The sequence below is a fragment of the Ornithorhynchus anatinus genome, chromosome 4, assembly GCF_004115215.2.
Source record: "Ornithorhynchus anatinus isolate Pmale09 chromosome 4, mOrnAna1.pri.v4, whole genome shotgun sequence".
NCBI classification, from domain to species: domain Eukaryota; kingdom Metazoa; phylum Chordata; class Mammalia; order Monotremata; family Ornithorhynchidae; genus Ornithorhynchus; species Ornithorhynchus anatinus.
Window position 1 is genome coordinate 30,882,993 of NC_041731.1, and position 18,103 is coordinate 30,901,095.

Sequence of the window (18,103 nt, forward strand, 5' to 3'; positions counted from 1 at the left end):
TGACAGATACATTACCTGCCGACAAGAAGCATATAAGTAAAAAGGTACATAAGCTGTGAACCTAAAGTGCTAAGGGGAGCTGTGAATGAGTCTAAGTTCACTGTGGGGAGGGAATGTGTCTGTTAGCTGTTATACTGTACTCTCCCAAGCTCTTAGTAAAATGCTTTGCAAACAGTAAGTGCTCGATAAATACGAATAAATGAAAGAGTGAATTTGCAAGTGCTCAGAAGGTGCAGAAGTGCTGAGGTGACAGTTGGGGACAGATAACCTGCAGTGATTAGAAACTGATTTTAAAAGGCCTCCTTCAAGAGACATGATTTCAAAGAAGACTTGAAGATGGGGAGAGCTGTGTAAGCAGTCAAATACCATTTATTGATTGACTGCTTCATCCATAAAGAGTAAAGCCAAATAATGAACAGCCTCACAAAACCTAATTCTGAAAGTGTTTTATGATTGTCATATTGCATTTCAGATTTACAGATGTTTTATCTTCCTTTGATGACATGGTATTCATTTTTTAAGCCTGACAAGGTCTGCATGAACACTGTACCAATTTAAAACACCTTAAATGTACACTAAAAGAATCCTAAAAGAATAAACACAGTCCACTTTCATATATGTGAGCATATATTCACCAATCCATCAAGCAATCAATCATATTTATCAAGTGCTTATTGTGTGCAGAGCACTGTATTAAGCACTGGAAGAGTTCAGTATAACAGAGTTAGGAGACATGTTCCTTGACCACAGGAAGATATGTAAACAGATTTTGAGGTGATCATCAATTAATCAATTATAAAAATGTATTTACTGAACACTCATTGTGTGCAGAACATTATACTAAGCATTTGGGAGGGTGCAATTCAGTAAGACTTCATCCCTGTCCTCAAGGAGTTTGCAATCAGCGGGGAAAACAGACATTGAAACTACAAATAGAGGTAAGGAGGAAGGGGGATCATGTATAAGATTTGGGACTTACGTTATAGGTTATCTAAGATATATACAAAAGGGCTATGGAAGTAGTCTGACCTAGTTCATTCATTCATTCAATAGTATTTATTGAGCGCTTACTATGTGCAGAGCACTGTACTAAGTTCTTGGATTGTACAAATCGGCAACAGATAGAGACAGTCCCTGCCCTTTGACAGGCTTACAGTTTAATTGGGGGAGACAGGCAGACGAGAACAATGGCAATAAATAGAGTCAAGGGGAAGAACATCTCATAAAAACAATGGCAAATATATAGAATCAGGGTGAGGTACATCTCATTAAACAAAATAAATAGGGTGATGAAGATATATACAGTTGAGCGGACGAGTACAGTGCTGAGGGGGTGGGACAGGAGAGGGGGAGGAGGAGAGGGAAAGGGGGGAGAAGAGGGTTTAGCTGCGGAGAGATGAAGGGGGGTTAGAGGGAAAAGAGGGAAAAAGGGGGGAGATCAGCCTGGGAAGGCCTCTTGGAGGAGGTGAATTTTAAGTAGGGATTTGAAGAGGGGAAGAGAATTAGATTGTCGGAGGTGAGGAGGGAGGGCATTCCAGGACCGCAGGAGGACGTGGCCCAGGAGTCGACGGCAGGATAGGCAAGACCGAGGGACGGTGAGGAGGTGGGCGGCAGAGGAGCGGAGCGTGCGGAGTGGGCGGTAGAAAGAAAGAAGGGAGGAAAGGTAGGAAGGGGCAAGGTGATGGAGAGCCTTGAAGACTAGAGTGAGGAGTTTTTGTTTGGAGCGGAGGTTGATAGGCAACCACTGGAGGTCATTAAGAAGGGGAGTGACATGCCCAGAACGTTTCTGCAGGAAGATGAGCCGGGCAGCGGAGTGAAGAATAGACTGGAGAGAGGCGAGAGAGGAGGAAGGGAGATCAGAGAGAAGGCTGACACGGTAGTCTAGCCGGGATATAACGAGAGCCTGTAGCAGTAAGGTAGCCGTTTGGGTGGAGAGGAAAGGGCGGATCTTGGCGATATTGTAAAGGTGAGACCGGCAGGTCTTGGTAGCGGATCAGATGTGTGGGGTGAATGAGAGAGGTGAAAAAGGCAAAGGACAGGGAGTCAGGAAACTTGGGTTCTAATCCCAGCTCTGCCCCTGTTCTGCTGCGTATCCATAGGCAAGACAGTTAACCTCTCTTTGCCTCATGCTCCATGATCTGTAAAATGGGGATAAAATACCTGTTATCCCCCACTCTTAAATTATGAACCCCATGTAGGACAGAGACTGTTTATGATCTCATAATCTTGTTCCTACCCCAGAATTTAATACAGTGCTTGGAACAAGGTAAGCATTTAATAAATTATTATTATTGTTATTATTGCAATTGGTGCACTATAACAGCAAAGGACTACTGCTAACATGATTTTAAATACTACATTTGGAGATTAGGTCAATCTGAACCTAATCATCTCATTTCAAAGCAACTGCCATACTGTTGGCTTAAAACTGTGCATTAAAGTTTAGAGAGCTGGAGTTAATCTGGAAACCAAAAACCCTGATGGAGAAATGTAAAGGTTGGAGAGACTGAATTGCTAAAATCCTTACAGCCGAGCCCTTTCAAAAGAACTCCTGGCTGTCAGATCCATTGAGACAGCTTCATAGCATCAAAAATATTCACTGCAAAGGTCAGGATGAAATTGATCCACCAGGAATATCTTCCTCATTTCCTCTGCATCTGTAGATTTTGACAAAGGTACAATTAAACTGAACTTCTGGTTTTCTGTATTTGTGAATTTTAAGTCGTTACAAGAGTTTGGTTCGTGACTGAATCGATTCCATTTTCCAATCTTCCTCCCCCTAATACTACCCATCCCATCCGCGTGCCATAAAATTACTGAAAGAGTGAAATACCACTTGACAGGGAGTATTAAGAAGAGAAGTTGTTCTCTGGATGATATTGACCAAGGGTCACTAAAAGAACTGGTTTCATTGCTCACCTCTATTAGCTGGTTTATTTAATCTGTGGAGCCAAGGGTCAGGTCAGCAGCTAAAATGTTAAGCAGGGAACCTAGGTAGGCAGGATTCCTGTGATGCAAATAGCTATAGACTGCTCTTCCTCTCATTGACTTCGTGAGGGGCTCAGTGAAGCTGATAGCCAATTACTTGGGTTTTCAACACAAATAAAGCCCTGTGGGATACGATTGGCAACCTGGCTGTAGGTCTATGCTACATAGACATCCCTCGTGCTAACAGCCCTCCATCCGTGGCTGTTTTCTTTCTCCCCTGCTGAGTGCCTGCCTCACGTTAAGCATTCATTAGCTGGACCTGGGCTTTCCAGAAATGTTGAGGGATCAATAGGGAGTGAGTCATTAACATTACTCCCAAACAGGCTCCATAGCCTAGCACAGTGGACTTAGAAATAGAAGCCCGGAGGAGGAGGTGCAGGGGATTTTGGCATGTGAGAGCTGTGGATTTCAGTTAGTTTTTTTTTAAATGGAGCTCTGCTTAATAATAATTATGCTATTCTGGTTCCAAAAATATAGGGACTAATTGTTTCTTGGGCACTCCAGTTCATTCCCCCGTCTAAAGGTAGGGCTCACCTTTCTGAGACTTCTTGGTTTCTACTGGCTGCTGCTATATTCTTTGTATAATAAGCAGAGTGAGGAGGGTGGCCTTGCTCCTTCCTCCTTTTTTTTTTTGTATTTGTTAAGCACTTACTATGTACCAGATACTGTACTAAGCACAGGGATAGTACAAGCTAATTAAGTTGGATGCAGTTCCGTGTCTCGCATGGAGACTCATATGGGAATCCCCATTTTACAGATGAGGGAAATGAGAAACATAGAAGGTAAGTGACTTTACAGATTTTACAATGAAGATGTTGGGATAATAATAATAATGATAATATTTGTTAAGCACTTACTATGTGCCAAGCAGTGTTCTAAACTTTGGGGTAGATACAAGGTAATCAGATTGTCCCACATGGGGTTCACAGTCTTCATCCCCATTTTACAGATGAGGGAACTGAGGCACAGAGAAGTTGTCCAAGAACACACAGCAGACAAGTGACGGAGCTGGGATTAATAATAATAATAATAGTGTTGGTATTTGTTAAGTGCTTACTATGTGCAGAGCACTGTTCTAAGTGCTGGGGTAGATACAGGGAAATCAGTTTGTCCCACGTGAGGCTCACAGTCTTAATCCCCATTTTACAAATGAGGTAACTGAGGCACAGAGAAGTTAAGTAACTTGCCCATAGTCACACAACTGACAAGTGGCAGATCCGGGAGTCAAACTCATGACCTCTGAGTCCCAAGCCCGGGCTCTTTCCACTGAGCCACACTGCTTCTCTAAGAAGGATGTGTGTGTGTGTGCATATACGCACGCATATGTGTTTTGTCCAGTTTTGTGGGTTCCAGACTAATTAGGGTAGGCAAAATTTCACTGAAAATCTTTTGTAAGGGGCAGAGCTCTTTAATTCAGGCAATAATACAATCAAAAGCGGGTCTCTCCTGTGAGAAGGAATTTGTTTCAGGCCCAACTGCCACCAATTCCACCAGACAGTCCAGTCTCAATACCTAGAAGATGCTTCAGAAATGGTAAGCAGTGCAGTCAGCTCTGGTCCCTAGCTATGCCTCTCTATCCCTGACTCTAGGTAACAGCCATCTAAGTAAGCTTTCATGTTTAGTGCCAGAAATCAGGGAGGGTTGGCACAGGGAGAGAGATCTGTTGATGCATCTGTTTGGGAGGGGAGAAATGTGTAAGATCAGCTTCAGTGGCTTTCTGAAAAGAAGAAAAGGTTATTTCCCTGGCTTCAGCTTGTGTGTAAATGTGCAGTGGATCAAATGCCAAAATATGTAATTTCTTTATTGCAAGCTATTTCAGGGGAATCCAATTCAAGATTTGTTGAGTTTAGATGGTGTTGGAACCGCCTCCCCCTCCCCCATGTTTTTCCATTTGGAAAAGCAGTTGGTGAAAACATCTCTAATCATCATAGGCACGACCGTCTTGGGCTGAATTCAAAACCATCTTAGGATGAGTGTTGGTTATGGATGGCTAAGGAATCAGCCAGCTCCTTCCCTCCCATTCCCAGATTTTCTCTATGGTAGGAGAGGTGGAGTGAAAAGGCTGGACCTAGGGGCTTCAGGGGCACCTCAAAGGGCAGAGAACAGTGGTCCCGGGTCTTCAGATGCTGGAAAATTAGTCCTGAGTCTCATCCCCAGAGCTCCAGTGGGCAACCTGGATAAGAGAAGGATCAGATTTGGACCCAGAAAAGTGCCCTTAGTTGCAGAGCAGCATTAGCTTCCAGAGGCAGGAGGGTGTCCAGCTCTGCCCAGTCCCAGGTTGCCAGAACAACCCACCCTCTAGGAATGGCCTTGTACTCCCCTAAATGATGCCTTTTAGTGGACTGCAGAGCCAAAGTAAATAAGTAGACCATGCTGATTGTCACAGTGATATCCCCTCAGATGTCCAGAGGCATACTTGTTAAAGAGTTTGGGGTTGTTTTTCTCTAGAGAAAGATCACTGGAGTTCAGGCAAGACCAGCCTCTGTCCCCACTTTCCCACTCCCACAGTCTTCCTTCCAATTTCACCTATGGTGTCTGGAGTCTGGTTCCTTCTCCGAAGACAGTGGTTCATTCATTCAGTCGTGTTTATTGAGTGCTTACTGTGTGCAGAGCACTGTACTAAGCATTTGGAAAGTACAATTCAGCAACAGAGAGAGACAATCCCTGCCCACAATGGGTTCATAGCCAGAAGGTGGGGAGAGAGACATCAAAACAAGTAAATAGGCATCAATAGCATCAGTATGAATAAATAGAATTATAGGTATATATACAAATCAAACCAAGTAAATAGGCATTAGTGTAAGTAAATAGAATTAGAGATATGTACATATATAAACAAGTGCTGTGGGGTGGGGAAATGGTAGAAAAAGGGAGTGAGTTGGGGTGATGGGAGGGGAGGGAGATCTGAGGAAAAGGAGGGCTTAGTCTAGGAAGACCTCCTGGAGGAGGTGAGCCATCAGTCGGGCTTTGAAAAGGGGGAAGTGTGATTGGCGGATTTGAAGAGGGAAGGCATTCCAGGCCCAGGGTAGGACGTGGGTCAGGTGTAGGACGTGGGCCAGGGGTCAAGCGGGACAGGCGAGAACGAGACCCAGTGAGAAGGTTAGCACCAGAGGAGCCGAGTGTGCCGTCTGGGATTAGAAAGAGAAAAGGGAGGGATTTAGAAGGAGAGAAAGGTTAGATGTGATGCCACGTCTTTAAAGAAGCAGGCTTTCAGTTCAATCTGTGTTCCACCTCACACTGGCCACGTGATCTTGGGAAAGTCACTTAACTACTCAGAGCCTCTGTTACCCTTTCTGTTCACTGGGGATACTGATCCTTTCCCCACCTTCTTCAAAGGTGCTCTGGAAAGGTACTAAAGAAATCTACTGAAGTACTTCTATAAAATGTATGAGCTCTGAAATTGTACATAACCTCAGAATTCCTCCAAAAATGACCCCCAAGTTCCTCCAAAATTAATTCGCCCCTTATTGGGGGTGGGGGTTTAACAGTCTAATGGTTTCTTGCCTTATGAGCCAATATAACCCAGACCATTAGAATGAGGAGATGAATGTGCCTAATGAATAACATTTATTGAGCAACTACTGTATGCAGAGCACTATTGAGCTCTTGGGAGAAAAATTAAAGCAAAAGATCAGGTCACTGCCCTCTAGAAGCTTACCATCAAACTGGGGGCACAAAATAATTTTCAGATATGAAGAAGAAGAGAATGGAAAGATGTCAGTGCATAAGGAACAACTTGGAGTAAATTAGTATGGACAAAAGTATTCTGTGTGTCTATGACTGCATCAGTGTTGAGGCAATAGTTGGAAGGATATGATCACTCCAGACTGTAAGCTCCCTCTTGATTGTAAACTTGATATGGACAGGGAATTCACTGATAGATTGGAGAAATGAAAAGTTAATCAGGAAAAACCTTTAGGAGGACGAGGACTTGCAGAAAGCTTTCATAATAGAGTTAGTTGTGATTTGTCATCTCCAAAAGAGGAGAGAGATCAAGACAGGAGGAAAGGAGTGAGCAAAGGGTCAAATGAGGGAGAATTTAGACTGATGCATAATAACCATGTTGCCTGTGGAGGAACAAAGGATGAGGGCTGGGTTGCAGTGGGAATAAGAGGGGGAGAGCTGATAGAATGCCATAAAACCAAGAGTTAGGAGTTTGCTATAGAAATGAATGGGCAAGAGTCGAAGGATTTTGAGAAGTGGAGAGATATGTGCAGGAAGAAACTGTAGAATAATAACCTGGCAGCAGGAATAAGAACAGATTGGAGAGGGGAAAAGCTAGAGTCAGGTTGACCAGTGAGGAGGTTGACATAGAAGTGTAACTGAGGTATGAGCAGCAGCTGCATCAAAGTGTCACCCATTTGGATGGAGAGGAATAAAGAACCTCTATTCAGTGAGGTCACCCTGGAAGAACACAACCTAGGCGCATCTGCCCGAACTGAGATTACAAGGACTGCCGGGAAGAGGAGATGATGTACATCCATCTTGACTGGAAGCATGCTGATATCCAGATATCAATTTCCCTTGTGATGTCTGGCTGTCAGTATGCTCAGTGGCGCCTGTCTAAACCAACGGAGTTATTCATCTCGCTATGCAGTGACGTTCATGTCTATTTTGTCGACTCTATTATCTATCAGTTATTAATAGTGCTGTAGAGAGACTGCGGTTAAGTGGGCCAAGCACAAGATTAAGAGTAAGAATGTGGGTCGGCGAGGTTGGGAAAAAGATTCCAGCCCCACCTCTACCTAGCTGTGTGACCTTGGAGAACTCTCTGGCCTCTCTGAGTCCATATGCCCATTGGTTCACAGCAGATGAATTTCCGTCATGCTCTTGGAAAGCCTCAGTCCAGGGACAGGCTGTCTGTTGTATCCTGGCAAATGGCTCTCCCAGGCTCTGAAATCAAACTACCCTGTTCAGGCCAGTAGTAATCAGATGTACTAAGTGCTGGGAATTAAACATGGTCCCTGTCCTTCGTGGGACTTGCAAACTAAAGGTTAAGTGGGGTAAAGGGATTGGAGACAGACACAACGAGTGATAAAACAGTAAAACTCAACACAAACAGACAAAATAGTGCTTATCGAAGAGTCCTAGAGCACGAAGGAGCAAGCCAGGAAATGCCAGAAGCAGGGACCCTCAGTGGCAGAGAGGAAGGTGGTGGTTACAAAGCTTTTTTCTATGACAATAGAAGAGACTGAGGGCTCACAGGAGAAGCTTTTATCCCTGGCCTGGCTCGCACAAAGCTTTTTGGGAACAGGGACTTTGGGTGCTTTTCTCAGTGACGATGGAAGAGGCCCTCTACTGTGCACCTGCCTGTGGCTACCATTCCACCCACCTTCTATGTCTCCAACCCTGTAGTCGGAGGCCAGGGATGAAGTCTGCCAGCCACAGGGCTCCTTGGGCTTTTCCTTCTGTCTCCTCCCTGACACTCAAAGGCCCTGCAACCAAACCAAAAGGAAATAAAATTGAAAAGTAGGGCTCAGAAAAGTCTTGCAAACTCACTGCCTGACTTCCTTTGGGTCCCACCTAGTTTCTTTGAAGCCCTGAACCTATGTGGATAGTCCCATGAGTTGAACATTTTGAAACCCAGGAAATCTTTTAAACTCTGTCTGCCAAGTTTCCCTGCTCCTCCCCCACCCCAACCATTTTCTTCCCCATTACATTGGCCCCTTTTAACCTTTACTCCGAAGACCCATTTTTCAACCCTTTAATTGGTTTCCTTTGTTCTCTGTGCCCTCTCCAACTCCTCCATAGTCCTGTGTAGTTGCACCCAAATCATATTTCTCTTTCTGGCTAAGGTCCTTTTCAGGATGCAGTAAACTCTCAGCTATCAATCAGTCAATCATTTATATTCACTGAGCACTTACTACCCGCACAGCAGGATAAGAAGCACTTGGGAGAGTGCAGTAGAATTGGCAGACCCAATCCCTGCCCTCAAAGAGCTGGCAATCTGAGAAACAGCATGGCATGGTGGATAGAGACCAGGCCTTGGAGTCAGAGGTCTGTGGGTTCTAATCCTGATTCTGCCATATGTCTGCTGTGTGACCTTGGGAAAGTCACTTCACTTCTCTGGGCCTCAGTTACCTCCTCTGTAAAATGGGGATTGAGACTATGAGCCCCACATGAGACTGGAACTGTGTCCAACTCGATTTGTATCTTGTATATAACCCAGCACTTAGTACAGTGCCTAGCACATTGTGAGAGCTTAACAAATACTGTCATTATTATTATTATTATTAGTGAAATTTACAGTCTACCATTTTGGCAAGGGAAGGATAGGAGCATTTACTCAGATAATTAAAGAGCAGATAATTATAATAACAATGATGGTATTTGTTAAGCACTTAGTATGTACCAAACACTGCTGTAAACACTGGAGTAGATACAAGGTAATCAGGTTGTCCCACGTGAGGGCTCAGTCTTAATCCTCATTTTACAGATGAGGTAACTGAGGCACAGAGAAGTTAAGTGACTTGCCCAAAGTCACACAGCTGACAAGTGGCGGGGCTAGAATTAGAACCCATGACTTCTGACTCCCAAGCCCGTGCTCTTTCCACTAAGCCACACTGATCCACTTACATGATTGTGTCCCTATCCCCATATGCGCATAGATATTCCCCAGTTCCTAGATCACCTCACAGGGAATCTCAGAACTCCAGCAGAACAACTACCCAGAAAAGTGAGAATGTAGAGGGTTGGAGCCTGGGTAAGGTTTAGTGGAGGGTGAAAAGAAGCCAAGAAGGACATGCCTGTGAGCTCTGAAGGAAACTAAGAAGGACATTCGTTCATTCATTCAATAGTATTTATTGAGCGCTTACTATGTGCAGAGCACTGTACTAAGCGCTTGGGATGAACAAGTCGGCAACAGATAGAGACAGTCCCTGCCGTTGGACGGGCTTACAGTCTAATCGGGGGAGACGGACAGACAAGAACAATGGCAATAAATAGAGTCAAGGGGAAGAACATCTCGTAAAAACAATGGCAACTAAATAGAATCAAGGTGATGTACAATTCATTAACAAAATAAATAGGGTAATGGAAATATATACAGTTGAGCGGACGAGTACGGTGTTGTGGGAATGGGAAGGGAGAGGTGGAGGAGCAGAGGGAAAAGGGGAAAAAGAGGGTTTAGCTGCGGAGAGGTAAAGGGGGGGTGGCAGAGGGAGTAGAGGGAGAAGAGGAGCTCAGTCTGGGAAGGCCTCTTGGAGGAGGTGAGTTTTAAGTAGGGTTTTGAAGAGGGGAAGAGAATCAGTTTGGCGGAGGTGAGGAGGGAGGGCGTTCCAGGACCGCGGGAGGACGTGGCCCAGGGGTCGACGGTGGGATGGGCGAGACCGAGGGACGGTGAGGAGGTGGGCAGCAGAGGAGCGGAGCGTGCGGGGTGGGCGGTAGAAAGAGAGAAGGGAGGAGAGGTAGGAAGGGGCGAGGTGATGAGGAGCCTTGAAGCCTAGAGTGAGGAGTTTTGGAGCGGAGGTCGATAGGCAACCACTGGAGTTGTTTAAGAAGGGGAGTGACATGCCCAGATCGTTTCTGCAAGAAGATGAGCCGGGCAGCCGAGTGAAGAATAGACTGAAGCGGGGCGAGAGAAGAGGAAGGGAGGTCAGAGAGAAGGCTGACACAGTAGTCTAGCCGGGATATAACGAGAGCCAGTAGCAGTAAGGTAACCGTTTGGGTGGAGAGGAAAAGGCGGATCTTAGCGATATTGTAGAGATGAAACCGGCAGGTCTTGGTAACTGATAGGATGTGTGGGGTGAACAAGAGAGACGAGTCAAGGATGACACCGAGATTGCGGGCCTGAGAGATGGGAAGGATGGTCGTGCCATCCACGGTGATAGAGAAGTCTGGGAGAGGACCGGGTTTGGGAGGGAAGATGAGGAGCTCAGTCTTGCTCATGTTGAGTTTTAGGTGGCGGGCGGACATCCAGGTGGAGACGTCCTGGAGGCAGGAGGAGATGCGAGCCTGAAGGGAGGGGGAGAGGACAGGGGCGGAGATGTAGATCTGCGTGTCATCTGTGTAGAGATGGTAGTCAAAGCCGTGAGAGCGAATGAGTTCACTGAGGGAGTGAGTGTAAATGGAGAACAGAAGAGGGCCAAGAACTGACCCTTGAGGAACTCCAACAGTTAAAGGATGGGAGGGGGAGGAGGCTCCAGCGAAGGAAACCGAGAATGACCGGCCAGACAGTTAAGAGGAGAACCAGGAGAGGACAGAGTCCGTGAAGCCAAGGTGAGATAAGGTATTGTGAGGCTCTGAAGGCCTGAAGCAGCATGGAGTAGTGGATAGAACACAGGCCTGGGAGTCAGAAGATCATGGGTTCTAGCCCCAACTCCACCACTTGTCGGCTGTGTGACCTTGGGCAAGTCACTTCACTTCTGTGGGCCTCATCTGTAATATGGGGATTGAGACTGTAAACCCCCCCTTGGGACAGGAACTGTGTCCAATCCAATTTGCTTGTATCCAACCCAGTGATTTTCATTCCATTCATTCAATTATATTTATTGAGCCCTTACTGTGTGCAGAGCACTATACTAAGTGCTTGGAAAGTACAATTCAGTAATAGATAGAGACAATCCCTACCCAGTAACGGGCTCATGGTCTAGAAGGGGGAGAAAGACAACAAACAAAACAAGTAGACAGGCATCGATACCATCAAAATAGATAAATAAAATCATAGATAAATGCACATCATTAATAAAATAGAGCAGTAAATATGTACAAATATGTACAAGTGCTGTGGGGAGGGGAAGGGGGTAGAGCAGAGGAATAGTGTAGGGGGAATGGAGAGGGAAGGAGGAGCAGAGGAAAAGGGAGGGCTCAGTCTGGGAAGGCTGGAGGGCATTCCAGATCAGAGGTAGGATGTGGGACAGGGGTCAATAGCAGGACAGTTGGGAATGAGGCACATTGAGGAGGTTAGCAGCAGAGGAATAGACTGTGTGGGGTGGGCTGTAGAAGGAGAGAAGGGTGTTGAGGTAGGAGGGGGCAAGGCGATGGACAGCTTTGAAGCCAATAGTGAGGAGTTTTTGCTTAATGCGAAGGTTGATAGGCAACCACTGGAGATTTTTGAGAAGGGGAGTGACATGCCCAGAGCGTTTGTGCAGAAAGATAATCCAGGCAGCGGAGTGAACTATAGACTGAAACGGGGAGAGACAGGATGATGGGAAATCAGAAAGGATCAGTGTTTAATGTAGTGCCTGGCACATAGTATTTAACAGATACCATTATTATTATTATTATTATTACTACCATGAAGCCCCTGCAGAAGACGAGGCACAAGGTAGAAGAAGCCCGGAACAAGTGTGGATTCATGCCTAGAAAGTCCCAGACTGAGTACTCATGCTACAGTACTGTCAGATTGTAAAGCTGTTGAAGGCTCCGCCAACCAATCCAAATGACCCTCGGCCAGGAGCATCTATCACGAGGTTCCCGTAATGCTCTGTCCCTGGCCATGAGTTATCAGTTGCATCTCCTCATTGCTCAGTAGCTCCATCTCCATTACAAAACCATCCCCGCCAGGGTCTTGCTCTAATAGTACTCTGGTCTGTTCTTTCCAGGCTTCCTCACTCATGCACGCCGGTGTGTCAGATTTCTCTGTGTTTCATTATTCTGTTAACCTCGTTGCTTCATGAGGATCCTGGCACCATTTGATGTACTGCAAGAGGACAGGAGGTCACTAATGCCTCTCTAATTTGGTAATAGATCAATTAATAACAATTACGACTGGTCGGTGAGGTCCCACTCTATTTTATGAGAACAATTTCTGACTTGCCAACCCATCGCTTCCAACTGATCCTCCCTCATGGTCATGGCAGGGAGAGCAGCACCCTTTAGGTCTGGACCCCATTTCTCACACTGCCACCCCACAGGCTCAGGCTTGTCCATCCATGAAATGAGGCCAGGGCTGTGTCTGAAGGTGGCTCGGGTCACCTCACAGACCAGTAGCACTGTCCAAAGGCATGTTGATTGAAAGGGGGCCCACCATGAAAGGGTCACTTGGGGGCCAGAGAGGCAGCATCATGAGTTGGTAGAGGCATTATACCCCAAGCTGAAGAGGCAGCCGAGATTTTTGGTTGCCTTATAGAAAATGTGAGATGCAAAAGACACCTGGGGCCTTAAGTGAAGATGCTGAGTGAGAGAGAGTGTGCGTATATTAGTGTTCCAATCTCACTTGCATATCCAAATCGGATGGTCACTCACCTCACAAGATCTACCCCTGGCACTGTCTTGGAAAAGGAGCTTGGGTGAAGAGGCAGTCCGGGGTTGGAATCCTAAGAGGAATACAAGGACACGGGCTGATTTTCTTTCTGACTGCAAAAACAGCTAGCTAGCTAGCTTCTCCACTCCCTGATGACCTCATTTTTCTGGGCCAAACATCCTGGAGGTAATCCTGGGAAGCAGGTCCAGGGCCATGGATCCTGGAGGGAACTCTCTCCCTGCATTACAATGTGTCATGCATATCGTTGCTCATCTCTGCCCTCTCAGTCTGATGGTGTTGCCCAATGTTTGAAGTCCATGTCAAGAGAGTCCCTTCCATGTCGAGAGTCCCTCCCCTGGGGGAAACCCAAAGTCCTTTTTCTCAAATGCTGAGGGAGGTGAGAGTAACCCAGGGCTGTCTTCCATCTTAGGTTGTGCTCCCCATATAACTGTGGTCTCAGTGCTACGCTATGAAATCCCAGCCCAGTGAAGCAGAGGAAAATCCCCCCCAGGCCTCAGCCTCCAAAAGGTTTAACCTTTGTTTCTCTACCTGTAAAGTAGGACTAAAGAAAGGAAACTGGCACATTCTGGGAGGTTTGGGGAGACTCAAGGTCATCATCGCAGGGAGGAAAATGAGGAGTGAAGAACCAGTAGTAGTCTTCAGCTTATTTACAAGTTGATTAGTCTCAAAAGTAAACTACCAAACCTGCCCAGCTTATAGGGGTTCAAAGGGAGGATGAGAGATTTACGCAAGGAGACCATAGATTCTCCTTTTCCTCACTTCCTCCAGAACTACCACTATTTATGCACTCATAGTCCTAGAGAGCATTTATAGATTTATGTACTCAACTATAAATGCTTATTTACTTACCCACCTTGATAGTCTCTTTTTTTCTCCTAATTTTATAACTGACTCTCCTGTTAAAATGTAAGTCAAGTTGGGCAGGAATTGTGTTTTTTATCTCTACTGTACTCTCAGCACAGTATTCTCTGGGCATGGTCCTCCTTTGAGTCAGGGAATGGACTATATGGCCTTTTGATCTTATTACAAGTCAAGAATGGTGGGATTCCATACCAGGTGGCCATGTTGAACCTCTTTCAGGGAGAAAGTCCCCAAGGGTAAATGGAGTTATCTAAGCATTTACAATACTCCAAGTCCTGAACTAAGCGCTCAAGTAGATACAAGTTAATCAGGTCGGACACAGTCTCTGTCCCACATAAGGTTCACAGTCTAAGTAGGAGAAAGAACAGGTATTTCATCCCCATTTAATAAAAGAGAAAACTGAGGCATAAAAACTTCAAGTGACTTGCCCAAGGTCACGCAGAAGGCAACTGGCAGAGGCAGGTTTCAAGCCTGGGTCCTTTGATTCCCAGCCCCATGTTCTTCTTGCCTGTTAGGCTCTGCTCCTTCCTAGGTTTCACTCTTACCCAGAAACCCCTGCAACAAATACATTAAAGTTTTGAGGAAAATTTTCCCAACTTGTCCATGTAGTTAGCTCTACTTAATTTCACTCTGAAAATCAGAAGGAATGGGCTGAAGAGACTCTTCCAGGACCTCTGAATGTAATCTATCATCACAAATGGCCCTTTTAAAATTTAATGGACAGGCAAGAACACAACCCTGAAGTTATAAATGAGGTCCAGATCACAAGGGTTTACAAATCAGCTGTTGACTACAATCCTCCAGAATCCCGGGTCCTTCTTCTCTCAACCCAGCCCAGTGGCTTCTCTAGGTCTGGTTAAGGAGGCCAGACAAGTGCTGTGATGTTAGCAAGTCCAGTGAATCCCCTGGATGGAGCCGTCTGGCCAACTTCTGAGAGATAGTTTTCCAGTTTTCCCTCTCTAGATTGTAAGCTTCTTGGGGGCAGGGAACATGTCTATTGACTCTGTTGTATTGTCTTCCCCCAAGCACTTAATATAGAGCTCAGCACAAAGTGCTCAGTAAATATCATTGATTGATTGAAGAATGAACTGAACAGGAGGGATGTCTGGAGTTCCATAACAGATTGATAACCCCTTAATCCCATCTTGACTCACCATGTAATAAATCACTATTAAACTAATTGAACCATTGAGAAATGGCCAAGAATGCAAATGAATAGTCTAACCTTCCCCTCCCCAAACTGGAATTTGAAAACATCTTCAACACAGCCCTCTCTCTCATACTGTACCAAGTAGATAAACTGAAGATAGTATAAGAACAGTCTGGGGATGCTTAGAAGAAGCAGCGTGGACTAGTGGAAAGTGCACAGGCCTGGGAGTGAGGGGTCCTGGTTTCTAATCACGGTTTTGCTACTTACCTGCTGTGGGATCTTGTTTTCATTTCTCCTTGTTAGGATCAGGATCTTGCCAAAGCCTCTGCTTGAAGACAATCACCTCATTTACTGAGTGTTGCCTCCAAAGACCACCTTTGGGCCAGTAATCAATAATAAATCAATCATAATATTGAGTGCTTACTATGTGTAAAACACTGTACTAGGCTTGGAAAAGTGTAAAATAACAGAGTTGGTACTCACACTCCCTGCCCACAATGAGTTTACAGTCTAGAGGGGCCACATACATTAATATATATAAATACATTAAGGATAGGTATTGAAGTGCTGTGGGGCTGAGGGAAGGCTGACTAAAGGGAGCATATTCAAGTGCAAGGATGACAAAGAAGACAGTGGGAGAAGAGGAAATGAGGGCTTAGTCATTGAAGGCCTTTTGGTGGAGTTGTGCTTTCAATAACACTTTGAAGTGGGGAGAGTGATTGTCTGGCAGATTGGAACAGGGAGGGCATCCAGGCAAGACATGGGCAAGAGGTCAGCAGCGAGATAGACATGATCAAGGTACAATGAATAGTTTGGCATTGGAGGAGTAAAGTATGCAAACTGGGTTGTAGTAGGAGAGCAGCGAAGTTAAATAGGAAGGGGCAAGGTGATTGAGTGTTTAAAGCTGACAATAAGGAGTTTCTGCTTGATGCAGAGGTGGATGAGCAACCACTGGAGTTTCTTGAGGTGAAGGGGAACATGGACTAAACATTTTTGTAGAAAAATAATCTGGGAGGCCAAGTGAAGTATGGACTGGAGTGGGAAGAAACAGAAGGCTGGGAGGTCAGCAAGGAGGCCAAAACAGTAGACAAGGCAAAATAGGATTTGTGCTTGGATCAGTTTAATAGAAATTGGGATTGAGAGGAAATGGTGGATTTCAGCCATGTTGTAAAGATGGTAGTGACAGGATTTGGTGACAAGTTTAATATGTGGGTTTAATGAGAGAGATGAATTGAGGATAATGCCAAGGTTACAGGTTTGTGAGGCAAGGAGAATGGTGGTGAAATCTTACAGTGGTAGGAAAGGGAAAATCAGAGGGAGGACAGGGATAGGGTTTTAGTTTTTTTGGTTTGTTTTTTGTTTTTATGGTATTTGCTAAATACTTACTATTTGCCAGGCACTGTACTAAGCTCTAGGATAGATACAAGAGAATCACTTTGGACACAGTCTACATCTCATGTGGGACTCACAGGATTAATCCCCATTTTTTACAGATGAGGTAACTGAGGTTGAGAGAAGTGAAGTGATTTGCCCAAGGTCCCACAGCAAAATGTGACAGGGTCAGGATTAGAACCCAGATCCTTCTGACTTCCAGGTCTGTGCTCTATCCACTAGACTATGGTGCTTCTGTTTTGGAGCAACAGTGCTCACTTGTCTGGATATACCTGCTCCGGGGCCCCTGTAAGTCAAGTGCAATTCCCAAAAAGCTGCACAGTTTTGGGCATCAGCTCAGTCCTTACAACTTTTGTGGGCAAAGAATGTATACATTTATTGTTATATTGTACTCTTCCAAGTACTTAGTAAAGTACTTTGCACATAGTAAGCACTCAATAGAGAAGGAAGGAAGGAAGGAAGGAAGGGAGGGAGGGAGGGAGGGAGGGAGGGAGGAAGTCTCTGAGCTCTCCCTCTCCAATCCACACTTCATTCTGCTCCCTAGATCATTAGTTTAAAACATGGTTCTGCACACTGCTCCCCAGTCCCCCAAATTCTCCAATGGTTGCCCATTTCTCTCCACATCATACAGAAACTCCTGACCATTGGCTTTAAAGCCCTCAATCAGCTCTCTCCCCACTACTTTTCACGGCTTTCCCACTATGATCCACCACAAACTGTGCTCCTGTAACACCCACCTACTTCTTATGCCTCATTCTCTTCTCTTTTGCTGCTTACCTCTTGTTCATGGCCTCCCTTTTACCTGAAACTCCCTTCCCCTTCTCATCTGGTAGACCACTGATATCCCCATCTTCAAGGCCCTTCCTTCTGAGATCACCTTTCCTCCAGGAGGTCTTCCCTAATTAATTTCTCATCTGCCTGTTTTATTACCCCTGCTCTTGCCACTTCTGTATTCTATCACCTAAACACTTGGGGACCCACTCATCTATTCCCCTACCACTTTAGTGCATGTCTTTAGACTCATTGCTTCCTCTCACCTCTAATTTATTTTTTTGTGTTTTTTGGAGATCATACTACTAACATTCTTGTATTCTCCTAAAGTGTTGAGTACAGTGCTCTGCACAGAGAACTTGCTCAATAAATATCATTGATTGATTAAGAGCTTCATGAAGTCCATCTTTTTCACCACTCTCCTCAGATAATCCTATAATTTCTCTTTTCTGTACTGCTTCCATTACTTCATTTCCCTGGAAAACTCAATGATTGTTGAATACAGTGGTCAGGAGGGAAGTAGCAGCCTAACTCTCAGGATAGAGATCTATGGATTCAGTTAAAAGAAACCGTAACTGAAGACGAGGCCCTCCTGCCAACTGCCGCCCTTCTAAAACCAATCCTCCTCCAGCCCATCCTTTCCTGGGCCTCTGCTAGGCTCACACTTCACCTGGGTGGAGGGTATCCTCCACCTGCCTGATGTCAATATCAGGGAGTGTGAGAGGATGCTGGTTCTG